General features: G+C 31.9%; 1 long non-coding RNA gene across 2 annotated transcripts in view; it reads left to right on the top strand.

Annotated features, from left to right (window-relative positions):
• Window positions 1–9,013, top strand: part of LOC142631332 (uncharacterized) — a 51,615-nt gene extending 42,602 nt beyond the window's left edge. Inside the window, exons 1-3 of one of the 2 annotated variants that reach the window (XR_012843593.1) lie at window positions 6,490–6,576; window positions 6,686–6,815; window positions 8,591–9,013. This is a non-coding gene — a long non-coding RNA (uncharacterized LOC142631332). Of the gene's footprint in view, window positions 1–6,489; window positions 6,577–6,685; window positions 6,816–8,590 lie in introns of those variants that run through there. The other variant, XR_012843592.1, reaches the window with a different exon arrangement.
• Window positions 9,014–12,527: the final 3,514 nt, after the last annotated feature.

Genomic DNA, 12,527 nt, shown 5'->3' with positions numbered 1-12,527 from the left:
AGATTTTTATTTGTTTATAATTCATTATCCTACAGATTACTTGGCTACATTAAATAAACTGCACCACATATGCATATTAGGCCAACTATAGAGACACCCAAAGGTCTTTCTTCAAAATTCAATTTTAAGCCTAATAATAATATCTACAACTTTTTCTTCTATTCATACGGCTTTAACAGAAGCATTACACCTCCTCTCCTATTTAACCGAGTATTATTAGCTTTCCCCAATTGGAATAACAAAAGTCATAATAAAACCAATTGGCACGGCGAAACTATACAGAACGATATTAACTGAAAGAGCTCAATGAAAGAGTATTCAAATCCCATAACATTTGGTTTCCCTATCTCATTAAGGTATAACACTCAACCAATTAATAAAGAATGTACATTAAAAAAAATCAACTAATCTTAAAGAAACTAATTTCATTCATTCATTCAGATTTTGTTTACATAAATGTCCTTTAAAATTGGATTTGTACCCAATCACATGAATGAACCAATTAATTTAGAGGGAGAAGGATCTTAAATGTAATAATAGTACCTTGGCATGTTACTTTGTAGTTGAATCGAGAATCTTCCATAGCATAGCTGACATGTTTCTTTGTTTTGGCCCATTTTACAAGGCTATGGCCAGAAGAACCCATCTGCTTTTTTGGGGGGCTTGGAAAAAAGGTTGCTCTGTTTTACTCTGTTCAAGACCACAAGGTTAGGGTTTTTTGTGGAAAATAAGGGTTCTTTGCTTTTGCACATTTTGTTCTACTTCCTTTGTTTTCTCAGTTTTTAAGGTTTTGCTGAAGTGGGTCCTCAATGTTCTAGAGAAATTCACTTTGGAAGCTGAGAAAATGGGGTTTGTTTCATGAAGTGGGTGGAAAGTTGGGTTTTTTAAGCCCTTGGTGGTTCTATTGCAGTGAAATTTCGGATTTAATATATTCATTGTCCACCACACCGATCTCAGCCTCTCTTTAAACCCAGATCAAAGCTATGGAAGGTTGTGGAGAGGGGAGGAAACAAGGAGGGGCGAGCAGAAAGGGGAATCGGGGAGGGAGGGACACCGGTCTGAGACAGAGAGACCCACCGAGAGTGAAAGACATCGATCTGAGCCACAGAGAGAGAGAGAGAGCAAAGCACCGATCTGAGTGAGGAGCTTGAGGCATTTGGGTTTGGGTTTGAGCAAAATCAAGAGATAAAGAGAATGGGTCAGTAAGAGAAAGAAAAAAAAGCACTACAACTAGTTGTGGTCGTGGTGGTGGCGGTAGCGATGAGCAAGGAGGTAGAGCTCGAAAATGATACACTCCATTTGCTACGTAAGATATTTCTCTTAAGTGAGTGACGGTAAGAACCAAAATGATATACGTTTTTAGTTTTAGAGATTAAAAGTGGTAGAATAAATATATAGAGATCAAAATAGAAATGATCTTAAAATGTAAGGTTTAAAAGTGTATTTAAGCCTGTTACACAGCATCTTGCCACAGAGACAAAATAAGGTTTACCCATTGATCAGGTGGACTGGTCCAAACACACCCCCGACTATGCTCTTCAGTTACCCACGAAATATATGGAAGAAAATCTCAAATAAGCCCAAGGACCAGAAAAAACATATGGAACAAAAATCTCCAACCAAAAACAACGAATTCCAACAAACACAAATTTTGAATAAGCCCAAAACACATAAGCCCTTAAGATATTTTCTAACTATAAATCATAAATTTTATTCTAATATTACAACTTACAATAATAATAATAATAATAACAACAACAACAACAACAATAATATTAATAATAATAATTAGCTTTTGTCTGATTTTTGTGTGAGAATCAGAGTGAAAGAATCAAAACCTAAAATACTCCCTATAAATGTTGTATATATAGGTATATAAGGATAGGTTGTAATAATAATCTAAATTTGAAGAGTATTTCATTTGTGTTAAGTGATAAAGTGAATATTTAAGTTCTGAAATTTTCTAAGTGAAAATTTGAAATTCAGGTTTTTCGATCAGTCAAAATTTTTGCTTGATTGATCGAAGTGATAAGGAAAATAATCCTGGAGCTTCTACTTGACTCGATCGATGTTCGATTCCTGTTGGATCAATCGAAAAGAACTTTTGATTAATACTCAATTCCTCTCGATTGATCGAGACACGTGAAAATTGAATTTCTGCAGAATTTCTAGTTACTATTCTGAACATTTGAAAATGTTTTGAGCCTTGTGAACAATTTTATAAAATATGTAACTTTTTATTGGTACCTTTTGAAGGATTATAACCCTATGGGTATAAAAAGTGGTTCATGTTCATTTAATGACTAATTCTTTTCTCTCCCTCAAATAGTTAGTTTACAAGAAACATGTATGTTCATTTAGACCTCTTAAACCAAATTGTTTAACCTAATATATTAACCAAGTGAATACTTATATTCATTTTTAGATCTAGGTTAAACACAAATAAATCATATCATACAAAGATGCGGAAAAGTAAATAACACCACCATATGATGACCCAAGAAAACCAATGAAACAAATCGTTTCAAGGTAAAAACCTGGAGAGGATTTAACATTGGTATCCTTAAGGCAAATCAAATCTGCTATAAGAGAATTGAAGTTTTTACAATCAGATTTAACCATAAATCTATTGCTACCTCGTGTAGTAACTTACTGACACGACCAAGTGCAAGCTCCGAATTTACAAACTCATTCTCTTCTTGGATTTACACTAGCACAAACACCCTTACTTGTGACTTTGAGATCCTACTCAAAGGTTTCAGATCACCTTCACTTGTTGATTTTTGTAGCAGCAACTTCTACAACACCGAATCTTGAGATTCTTTAAGGAATATTGCCGATAGAAGACTTTAGAGAGCTTTGGGTACAAAAACCCTAGATTTACAATTGGAGGCACAAGATACACTCTTTTCTCTCTAAAAATCTCTAGAAACCCTATCTAAGGTTAGCTTGTAATGTCCTTTAAATATTAAAAAAATATATTGTAATTTGGGCTTTAAATGGACAAGTTATGGGCTTTTTACGTTTGTTAATTTTTTGCTGATATGCGACTTCCGATCAATCGAAAGGAATTGAACAACAATTGAATAGGAATCGAGATGACCAGATTGCAACTCAATTTTTTTTTTCTATCTTGAACTTGAGTTTTTTGTCTTAGACTTGAAAGTACACCATTCTAACTCAATAATACTTACTTTTTGTCATGGTTTGCCAACACTACAAACTTAAAACCTAACAATATACAAGAAATTTTGTGAATGTTTTTCAAAATTGCTATTTGTAGGAACCTAATAAACTTGGTATTTCTTGGAGACAAATTTATAGTAACCCTTTAGCAACTTGTGTATGGGGACAAATATTGTCTATGAATAATATTCAATTGTGCCTCCATGTCAATCATAATTTCTATTTACTTGTTGTGTTCATTTTTTTCTTTCATTGTTACTCCTTAAAATTGAAATCCCCAACATATGTTGCACATATACTATATGTATTTTTATTTTATTTATTTTCTAAATCTTTTATATTTATTTTTTAATTTTATTTATCTTGTTTCATTTTTTTATTCATTGTTATTACTTATTTCTGAGTCAATATTGGAGGGCTAAACAAATCGCCCCAACAATAGGTATGCAATGAGGGACGTGGTAGGACATACTGGACTTGATGGGTCCAATATTGTTTAGCCTTGTGGGCCTCAGAAACCTAGAGACAGTACCGTGGTTCGTGTTCAGAACTGGCTCCAAAGTCCAATCCAAAAGGAACTGTTTATGGTATAAATAGAGCTTATAAAAATTTATAGATGGATGAAGGTGGTACTTTACGTACTATATAGAAATACCATTTTGTATGGCACGCAACATTGCAACTAGGAGTGTGCAAAAAACCCACCGATCCGCCAAATTCGACCCAACCCAAACTAGGAGTGTGCAGAAAACCCACCGACTCGCCAAATCCAACCCAACCCGCCAGGTTGGGTCGATTTTTAGGGCTTGGCGGGTTAGGTTGGGTTATAATTTTTTTTTTTGTAGCGGGTCGGATTGGGTTTTGGTTATAAAATTACAAACCCGCCAAACCCGACCCGATCCACCCACCCATATTTTAATATATATTTAAAATATATTATATATTTAATAAATATTTTTTTTAAGTTAAAACCCAACTGTAGAGCACATCATCAATTCCTACAAACATATATAATATAAAATCATATTACTTTCTTTAATATATATTTAAATATATTATATAATTAATAAAAAAAAATATGGGTTCAATTTAATATTTAAAAAAAATGTTCAACCCATGGGTTCAACTCGACCCAACCCGACCCACGTGGGTTGGGTTGGACATATGTGATGGGTTGGGTTGAGTCGAATTTTTTTTTGACCCACCATGGTGGGTTGGGTCAAAAAATTCTCTCAACCCGACCCATGCACACTCCTAATTGCAACATAGATGTTCTAAGTAAAAATAATTGTTATACTAAAAGATGAGGTTAATTTGGGCATCAATAAGATGACTTTATAATTGTGCATCATTATTAAGTGTATATTTTTATGTTGCAATGAATTCTCAATTACGTGAATTTAAATCTTCAGTTTAGTTAATGTATAGTGGAGTAGTTTATTCTTATATAAGCTTTGGATCATTGAGAGGCACATGAATCTTATATAATCAATGATATTTGTTTGTTAAGATTTTAGGTGTTGGCTAAATTTTATGACAAAATTTTCTTTGTAAGGAAAAAGTTTCTTTGTAATTGTTTTTCAAGATCATTGTAATAATTTGGAGTAAGAAGGTTGAAGTCTCAAGAAAATTGTTCACCGTGCAAGTTTAATGGTCAAGAAGTGAGGATCAATTGAACGAAATCAAGCATATTCAAAAAGTTGTTGGTTTGAATGTTTCGCCTAATGTTCACCCAACACTTGATTGAGCAAATTTGTTAACAGAAAGCATTGCTTTTCTAGCCTCTCAGCCCTCAAATCTTACACCACATTATATGAACGAATTATAATCCTACTATTAAAAGGGCAAGACGAACAAAAAAATTCCTTGAGAGCTTGTCGTGGGTCTAAAATTGATTGGATCTTAATCAAAGTTTTCATTACTATTCAATACTTACTAGTATGGTAGGCCGAAATTTACCAAAGAAATCTATTGTTTCCTATCATTCCAAATATTGGACCATAAGCAATATTTTCTTTATGAATTTTTTATTTATTTATAAAATCAATACAACATTGTTTAAGGCTCCATTTGTTCTTTCTCAAAAAAAAAAAAAAAGGAAAAAAGAAAAAAGAAAAAAGGCTTCATTTGTTTCATTGTAAAATGTTTTCAGATGCAAGAAGCAGGTTCATGAATACACAATTAGTTTGATATATAAGTAGCTGGATGACTCAAGTTCAGGAATAGCAAAGCCGTAAATTTGTTGTCATGAAACTCAAATTCTGTGGAACGCTCTTTTTCTTCAAATTCTTACTAATGAAAGATGATCAACATTTTTTTATAGCGTATAAAATTAGTTAGGTATAAAAGTAACCAGGTGACTTGAAAATAACATAAAGCTCACTAACGCAGTCTTCTACATAAATTCTTCCAAAGTAGGATATGAAATAAAGGTTCACATGGCCAAAAGCTAAAAGAAAATATACAAAAAAATAAGGCTCACATCAAGCATCTTGTTGGCTCTTCCAGAGCAGTGGCGCTCAAGGGCTAAACATTAACAAGTAGCCATTGAAACATAGAGCTTCCTATCTTAGTTTCCCCATCCCTTTTTTCATGAAAAGAATTCAGCAAATCACATAACTGTTTTAATTGGTAAAAACATAGATCATTTGCACAATTCATATTAAACCCATGATTTCAACATCCCCCCTTGTTTATGAAAGGCAAAGGAGAAGCCATTTAGTACTGATTATCAATCTGAATTAACAAAATACCTTACAATATAACAATACTGCCTATGTGCACCCACCATACTATAATCTATATATATATATATATATATATATATATATATATATATATCTAAAAACTGAAACGAAGCATTTATTGTTGCTATGCTCCTATTAAGCCACATCAGTGGCCATGTCATACTTCTTTTTTTCTTTTTTCTTTTTTCATTTTTTCCCATTTTCTTTACCTCAAATTCAACTTGGACCTTTTATTTTCTTTCTTCATTTTAAAGTCCACAGTGTAACTGTCTTTCTTTATCTCTCTATTTAGTATTAATTGTGCCTTTTCAGTGTCCTTCCCTGTCCTGATATTTGCCCTTAAATTTCTATTATTAAATAAATCGGATTGAAAGTGTAGAACCATAGAAAATTCAATGTTATGACAAGGAGATTCAAATGACAGTTAGTCAGTTTGTACCCATCTCCCATAATTGCAGCACAAACATGGTATTGTTCCACTTTCAACTGGCATATTATATTTATAAGCATGTTGAGCTCAAGTTCATGGAGAGAAGTGGGTGGAATTGCTCAGGAAGAACAACACATAATGTTGGACAAGAGAAGCTTAAAGACAGCGGTTGGGAATTTGGAGTGGCATGCCAGAGAAGACTTACAACTTAAGGTTCAATTTGTTGTATAAAACTCCAAACATCATTTTTTTTTTTTTTTTTTTTAATCTTATCATTTAACCTTTTGCATTTAATTGTAATGCTATGGTTCATGGATTGCAGGTGTTAAAAACTTAACCCGTTTGTGTAGAAAGATTATGTGCAGAAAATGAAATGGCTATATCTGCTAGGTGTTCGACCAAATGCCTCTAAGAGATTTGCAGGGTGTGAAAAGCTTACCACCATTTGTGTAGTAAGATTTCCTCTGTTTTTTGTTTCTTTCTTTTTTTCATTTTCTCAAAATACAATTTTTTCATATTGAAATAAATTAAGCATGGAAGATAAGGTATTGAAATAAATAAATTGTTCCAATTGAATCACTAATTCACTAGGGAAACAATTATTGCAAGAAGATAAGGTATTCATCCCCACCTTTTTCATGAGCAAGGGGCCTTTGTGAATTGGGTTACACATGTTAGTTGATTTGGTTAATTGATGATAGTTGTTATATCTATATAGATATGAACATCTGCCTCCAGATTGATTTAAGAAAAAAATAAAATAAAAAAAAAACTTTGCATCTCTGCATATGCAAGGGAAGGGTGTTGACCTACAGCCAGCAATGAAATGACCCCTACAGACTCTAAGGACCTATCAGAATATTGGAATCGTTAGATATGTCTTTCTGCTGTGTCGCTAATGTGGTAAAAATAAACTAGAAAAGAAACCATGGCCAGGGATCACTCTGGGTGTGTTTTATTTCCCATGAACAAAGCTCTTCCAGTTAAAATAGAAGCAATGATGGTAGCTGGGTGGGTGATGTAGGGAGTAGCTCAATTGGCAATCAAGACTGGGCTAAGGAACATTATTGTAAAGGTGATAGTCAAAGAGCAGTCTAGGCTTTTGATAGCAATCTCCCGACTCTCACTTACCTTGGTTTGGTTGGTGAATTCACTCTTTCAATTTTCAGTTTAGAACCATTTCTTTTGTATACATCATTAGGTCAAGTGCAAATATGGCTGATAAAGTGGAGGGTGTTTGGATGGGTTGCCCTCCTTTCTTAGCACATTTGTTTGAACCATTGTACATTGTTGTTTACATAATAAAAATCTATTATTTTCTATAAATTAGGTTTAATATAGTATGTAGTTGGAAGCTTTCACCTCCATGCTTATTAAAAAGAATATATGCTACTCTTTTGAACTGTGCATCAATTCTGATATTACTAAAAGTAAATCTTTAATTGCTTCGTTGAGTTAATATCATTTTGTAGGAGTTGTGTTTCAAATGATCATTCTTTAATAGTTTTGTGAGCAATATTTCTCATTATATGTTATTAAACTCCAATTCTTCAATCTTTTATTTTTTTTTCCCACTTGAAGTCAATTGATGGGTTCACTTGATTATTTGTTATTCTATCAACTCATTCATTTCTCTTCCTGAATTGGCATGTACAATTTGAAGCTAGAGAGAGCTTTCAGGTGGAACTTAGTCAAGCTTCCTTTATCCATCCTAATTAAATATTTTATTAATTTTAATATAATGTTGACACTTACTAGGTTATGCATTATGCCTGTTATTATATGATTTAGCTCATTAGCGTTGTTTAAAACAGTAAAACTACAATCTTGAAAAATATATATTAAAATTGAAACTTATATTTTCTCTCAATGTTTGTAGCTATTCTTACTTTATTTATTATGATTTTGCCTTTGTTGTTTTGTGGTATAAGGCAATAGGTTATTGATTCAAAGAAAGTGAAAAAAAGAAAAAGAAAAAAAAAACCCTTCCAAAAATGCTTCCTTTTATTTTTTATTTTTTATTTTTCTAACTATCTAAATTTTATTAAAACAGATGATTAAATGGTATAGATATTTTTCAGGCAGTTTCACACTTCACAAGAATGAAATCACGTAATGTCTAATTTCTAATATATCAATAGTATTATACATTTAAAAATTGAATTCCATTTGAGTTGGAAACCTTATAAATTCAATGTAGTATGTAAAGGTAAACTTTAATGTGCAGTGCTCTTTAAGGAAACCTTGGAGTAATCATCCGAGATGCAAGGGGAGCAACAGTAGCAACACCGAGTAAGCATAAGTGTTACGATAAGGATTCAACCACGATAGAGGTATTAATGGCAGCCATGGAAGCTATAAGGTTAGCCAGAGATATGTGATGATTTCAAGTGATACTTGAAGGGGATGACAATTGTAATCGACTTTGTAAAATATTCATAAGCTTCAATGGCACACTGAGGACACAATTATAGAGGACATAAAGAGAGAGCTGAGAAGTTTAGATAGTTAAAGTTAAGTTTTTTTCATGGAGCTGCAAGCATAGCATCACATTCTTTACCTATATTTTTAGTTCACTTGGTTGATAGGAATTTTTGGATTGGTCACAGTCCACCATTCTCACAACCCCAACTGCCACTGTTGTATTGAACTCTATTTAACATAGATGAACAAATTTCTCTTTAAAAAAATAATCAATATTTTTCAAGTTCTTTATTTAATTTCCATTTGCATTTTTTTAATTGGTAAATTACTCATCACCTTGCTTTAACAGGAAGAGGAAGTGTCATTTGAGCTAAAGCCTAAAGCTCATTGGCTCATTATATGATTTTTTTCCCCTTTGTAAATATTATATAGTCTTTAATTTTTTTTTTTCCTTTGTAAATATTATATAATCTTTATTTTTTTTCTCATTATAAATATTATATAATCTTTATATTAAACTATGATAAAAGAGAAAGGGGTGACTAGAGAAGTAATTCAAATTGCAAGGGTACGGCCAAATGATAGTTCATAGTTGACAAGAGAAAAACAAAGAGACAAGGAAAATGGGAATATGACATTCATGTAGATCATTTGATTATTTCTAGACTTATGCTTTTTGTGGGAATTTTTTTGGGTCGATTTTAATTCTTGAAGCAAAAAACTTTTCTCATACCAACTAACATTAAATGATGATGTGTTCAAAGGCTAAAAGTTGTCTGTAATTTATGCCAAGACTACGGACGTATATATTGTTTGGGATGAGAATAGGTGATGTCCTGTTCATAAGCTGAAAGTTGTCTATAATTTAAACAAACACATGTTGGTTGGGATTAGAATCTTTACACAAGTTAAATGCGAGCTTATTGTCTAACTATTAAGAGAGCCCAATAGTTTGCATTGTATAAATTGATTAGTTTTTTGCATAGTTCATATTTTTTAAAAGTGAAAAATATCAATAGATTTATCAAGCAGAAATATTTTGTAAAATTCTATTCTCTTGCATTTGTTTAGTAATTATTAAAATATAAATTGTTACACTTGATGGAAGTCAAAAGTAGATAAGGCGTTATATGTTGCTTCTAGTATCAAAAATAATATTTGGAAATTCTTTGGAATTAGTAAATTTGAATTGAGTGCGCTTAATGGACTTTGTTTGTAATTTAAGGACATAGAGAGTGGTAGAGTGGCTTAATAAAATATTTAATTGGTCTAGGATCACCATTTTACTCTTAAGCTCCACCTCTTTTTAAATCATGTGGTATTCAAATCCTATAAATGTATAATAGCCCATTGTTATGATTTATATAATTTTGTTAGTATTTAACCACCTTTATTTTCAGTCATATCATTTTTTATTGTGATAATTGGTGATGATCTCTAGGTAGTATGGACTCTACTTATTTATTTATTTTTTTATGTGGAAAATTTAAAAAAGAGAAAGTAATACAATGTTTGATGTGGATAGCTCATTATTCTTGGGGATGCGGTTTCTTTCTAGAAATTGATATATTGTAATTATTTGAAATGGTTTTTTATTGGAACATGCTTGAACCATATCATTTTGGCTTTTAGATGAATGTTGTTTATTTGACTAATATATTTATACATATTTTCAACAATTATTTTGAATTTGAATTATCAAATTTGAATTGTTTCAAATGATTGTACCAATAAAGGTGAATGTGTATAACTTTCATTCAACTATCCCATGTATCGTACGGATTAATGACTAGTTTGGGATTTAATTACCACAATATATGGGAAAAGCAATATTAATCAACCCCTATACATTTCTATCAACAAAACCAACCCCTATATATGACATTGAAGTTGTGCTCGTGTATATAGCCCCTCAGTACATTGTTTTCATAGTATAATTATAATATAACATGTACTCTGGAGTGGCAATAGTAACTTGCTATTCTGGCTGCTGCTAAACACCAATGCCTCCACATCACACACATCAAATTCACACGGCATCTCCAAAAAAGTGTTTATACTACACAAATCTTCTCTATTCATTATATTTTTAACTTGATATAATTTGACAACAGTGACATAAAGTAGCACCAAAAGATTCATGCAGAAAAAGTCCGTCAATGCTTGTATTTGGTTATAACGATACAATGTTATCACAGGGTAAATCATCTACTTAAAATCATTCTTCATCAAAAACTTCATACTAAGAACCCATATCATATGGATTGAAAATCTATAAACAAAGCCCAAACAATCACACTATTCAAATTTTATACCAATGAAGTGTGAGCCATTTGCATTGCTCAACTATTTATTCAAAAGAAATTATAAAAGCAAATGAACTATTCAGTAAAAAAGAAAGAAATGGTAAAAACATATTACTTCCTTGCATGTTGAAGAAAAATAAAGAAGAAATGATTAAAGAGTTTTCTTCCTTGCTTGTTGCTAGTTGCTACTAAGGTTGAAAAGCGTTCGTGTAACCCCACCAACCAAAGAAAGCCAAAAAGAATTGGTTTCTCTAGTTAGCCCTAAGAATTGGAATCTTGTAGAAGAAAGCATTTGTGGTATGAGGATCAAAGAACATTTCTATAGGTCACTTGCTAGAGTTGTGGCACAAAATATTGTGATTCTAGCTTTTCTTGAAAAGATATTGATGCATTCCGAAAGTTTTTTTTTTTTTTTTTCCATTATTATATCATAGAAAGAATAATACAACATACTTGTAATAAATATTATGTTATACAAAACCGAGAGTTACTATTATACTTTAGCGATTATGTTAATTATAATAATAATAGGTTAATAATTATTTATTTTTTCTTTTAATGACAATCTTTTAAAATTTGCATTCTATGTTTGTTTTTGATGATGATTCATTCAATATTTAGTTCGAAGAAATTATTTTGCAAATGATTTTCAAATTTAATATTGATTTGTTTGATGAACCATGATTTTATCTGCAAATTTATTTTCTTAATTAAAAAATTAAGCAAAATAATTCGTCAAATTTTGATAATTGCTAATGGGATTTCCTTGACATGCTCAATCCCCCGTAAGTCATGTAATTGGCAATGAGATTTTTTTGATATATCAAAAATTATTTGATTTATTTTGTGTCTCTATCAAACTAATATGAAAATAGTGTTTATAATGATATCACAATTAAGAAAAATTATTAGGTAGTCCTAGACTACAAGGTCAGCAAGCTGACCTTTTATTCTGGCCCAATAAGAAGAAGACAGGCTATTAAAAAACTGATGACAAAAGTTTATTGCCATGTCACCCCACCACAGCCTACTCCTCCACGTTTGCTCCCCCTGCAAAATCCCTTGCCTCCGCATCGTAGATAGACAAATGCCTTGATGAGAAATCCAATTATCCAAATGTTCTGGATCTGAGAGGTATGTTGTTCCTCCCAACAAGGATGATATTGCTTGCTCCAAGATTCAAGCAATGAATGGGTGAGTGCACTTTCCCTTTTTGTTGGTCAGATGAAATTCCTAGGTTTTCTTCTCCCATAAAATTTTCTGCTATAGGTGTTCTAGATTTAAGAAAAAAAAAAAAAAAACTTTGCATCTCTGCATATGCAGGGGAAGGGTGTTGACCTACAGCCAGCAATGAAATGACCCCTACAGACTCTAAGGACCTATCAGAATATTGGAATCGTTAGATATGTCTTTCTGCTGTGTCGCTAATGTGGT

This window comes from Castanea sativa, chromosome 4, assembly GCF_040712315.1.
Source record: "Castanea sativa cultivar Marrone di Chiusa Pesio chromosome 4, ASM4071231v1".
Taxonomy (NCBI): Eukaryota; Viridiplantae; Streptophyta; class Magnoliopsida; order Fagales; family Fagaceae; genus Castanea; species Castanea sativa.
Note: the sequence above shows the minus strand (reverse complement) of the source record. Positions and strands in the feature narration are given on the sequence as shown.